This window comes from Aplysia californica, unplaced genomic scaffold (genome assembly GCF_000002075.1).
Source record: "Aplysia californica isolate F4 #8 unplaced genomic scaffold, AplCal3.0 scaffold00773, whole genome shotgun sequence".
NCBI lineage: Eukaryota > Metazoa > Mollusca > Gastropoda > Aplysiida > Aplysiidae > Aplysia > Aplysia californica.
The window spans coordinates 190,191-193,496 of record NW_004798043.1 but is presented as its reverse complement, the minus strand read 5'-3'; positions in this window follow the sequence as shown (position 1 = coordinate 193,496).

Genomic DNA, 3,306 nt, shown 5'->3' with positions numbered 1-3,306 from the left:
TGTAGATCTAGTCACTTGCCCTTTAGATCTACGTCAGATCACGCCATATATATACACACACACACACACACACACACACACACACACACACACACACACACACACACACACACACACACACACAGATCTTCACTCGGGACTCAGCCTGCCCAAAGTTGTTGACGTCATGCTTACGAAAGAAGTGTAGGATTTTCCAAGCTTAAACATATTCTGGGAAAGCTGATAATGTGCAGTGCACAATATGGAGTGAAGGGCCAACAGCTGTTCAAAGCTTTTCATGGAAATATTGGACACTTTTGATTAAATCTAGTTCTTTTATCGAGAAGAGATAAGAAATATAAAATGATATCTTATCCCTCTCCTACCCATTTCACCTCTTGATCCTCACCCCCACTAAACAATTTTTAAAAAGCGGACAAACGAACAAAGAAAACAACAACAAGAAACAAACAAAAAAAACACACACTCAAAACAAACAAACAAACAACAGAACAAAACAAATGTACATTGAACAAATAATTTTTCATTGTTCATTGTTTCAGGAAGCAACATCCCTGCACTCCGGACATGTCCATTGATGCTCCGCTGCTCTCTCCAAATTGTTGCTGAGGGTCCTTCCACAGATTGTGCCAGTGCTCATCTGGTTGAACGTTCATTTGTTCTTTCCTGCAAGGATGCTAGACTTTCCGCTTCCTTTTTGTATTCCCAACAGCATCATCCTCTCCACAGCAGTACTGGCCTCTGCCTCCCTATCTTCCTCCTCAATCAGTTGAGAACCACCATGACACAAATGCGTGTGTGTGTTTATTTGCGCACATACTAATATTATATTATACATAATAATAATTATATATTATATAACTAGCTGGGCTCCCTTCCGATGAAAGGAATGATCGGTGCATTAACAGCAACTGAAAGGCATTGGCCTAACTATACGAGGGGTACACCAAAAGTTTTTACCTGACCATGAAGGAATAAAGGTAGAAGGCTGAAATATGGGGTGAAAGCCAACAATCATCTTCCAAGTGTGCATGTCAATTTTGGAGGGTTTCCGATAACTGGTTTTACCACCAGCGCACTGTAAGTTAATGGGGGTATGTTGTTCTCCAGTTTCAACAAACAAATGAAGAAAATTGAGCACAGGGCAGTAATGAAGTTTTTGTTCTTGCAAGGCAAGCAACAGCAGGATATTTTTTACGAATATGCATGCCGCATATGGAACTGATTGCCCATCCTATGGTGTGATGAAATTTTGGAGTAACAAAAGTCAAATGCAGATTCGTGGGCATTAGAGGGCTCGTTTCCTGACAGAGAGAGGGTCCTCTATTCTCAAGGTCTTTTCAAGGTCATACACTGATTGCAAAAATGTGCAACTGTGGGAAGCATCTACCTAGAGAAAGACTACGCTTAGTGCTAAATTTCAGCTTTCTACCTTTATTCCTTCATGGTCAGGTATAAAAACTTTTGGTATTCCCCTCGTCTTTACACTCTTCTGGAATGGAGCAATAAATCTGGAGAGAAAAGTGACGTATGTTTTTTCAAGTTACCAAATATATTAATAGATGTATATATTGATTCTCTACTACGCTTTCGTGGTTGTACACTGTGGAGCTGTGCGCACGGCTAGTGAACGGAAACCTCACCTGTTTGCAATTATCGTCTTAGAAGACGGGCTTTCCCAAGATAAGATCTAAATGAAAAACTGAAAATGAAACTAAAGTGACTTCAGACTCCTCAATAAAACAAACTTTGCACCTCTAAATGATTCTGAACCATCATTGATTTTGTCGAATTCGAAAGTTAAGTGGTTCGGAAGTTTAAGGCGGCCAAAGTGACGAACTTTTACAAATAGAATTTACTAGCTGGGTACCTCGTTCGATGAAAGGACTCTTTACTTTACTTTTCCGTTCCAGGATGAAAGGAATCAAAAGAATTGATCGTCTTGAACTGTGGGTCTAGTGCGCACGGCTAGTGAACGGAAGCCTCACATGTTTACAAAGGCGTTTTAGAAGACGGACTTTCCCAAGATTAGGCCCAAACGAAATTAATGAAAAACTGAAAATGAAACTACTGTGACTTCAGGCTCCTCAATAAAACTGTGTACCCTTTAAATGATTCTGAACTACCACTAATTTGGTCAAATGCGAAAGTTAAGTGGTTCGAAAGTTTTAGGCGGCCAAAGTAACAAACTTTCACAAATATAATATGTAGAGATAGAGATATCTGTCTGTGTATGTGTGTGTGTGAGTGTGTGTGTTGTGTGTGTGTGTGTGTGTGTGTGTGTGTGTGTGTGTGTGTGTGTGTGTGTGTGTGTGTGTGTGTGTGTAGCTATGGTGTGAGTGTGCGCGTTGTGCCATGCATCTCTTCATGTGTGAGGTACAAGTAGTAACGACATTCTGATTCATCTCCCCGACACCATGAGCCAGATTACAGCGATCGTGAAACCCGAGTTGCACTCTTTGAATACCAGGTCGTCACGGTTCCCACCTGTTCTGGTGTCGACCTCTCCTGGCGTCCCGGCATAGCGCACTGATCGTGATCGCAATAATAATATTCGTAGATTCTACGTGACTATATTCACCCTCTGTGTCCTCTTGGTGCGTCTCAATGTTCCCTATTCCGTGCCAAGTACCACTGCCCCCCCCACCCACCCATCCCTTTCTCGTCCCTACTCCCAACCACAACCACTACCAAACAAAACATTTTTTTTTTAGAAGGAGATGTAGATAGCTAAACCAGGTGTGTACTATAATTGTTTTGGAAAACATGGAGAAGACATTACTATATCTTTGACAGTTAAAGAGTTCGTTAACATCATGTACTGCACATGTAGCGACACAAATAAGGAAAAAACCTCTCAACTGTCACATCTGTCCGTTCAAATATAACGAACACTTTGACTATATAAGGTATGTCTTCTCCAGGTCTTCCAAAACAATAATGAATTATAATTCACCTGGTTTAATTATCTACATCTCTCCTTCGGGAAAAATGAGTATACACGTGTACGTACATACATTCACTCATGTTACAAAATGCCGTCCCCACAAAAGGGGGGAAAGAGAGGAGGGGGTGGGGCGTATTATGCCATTAATACAACAATAATTTGGGCTTCGACTCTATTTTGGAAAGGACGATAGATGGCACTTAGACCAGATGGTTGTTTTCGATAATGCGCTGGTTTTTTTTTTCTGTAGTCACATAAACATTGCATAGAACAACGTTTGGGGGCTCTCGTGGCCTAGAGGTTAAGGTGCTCGCCTTTCATTCAAAGGTCCTGGGTTTGAGTATGGAGTGGGGAGAGGG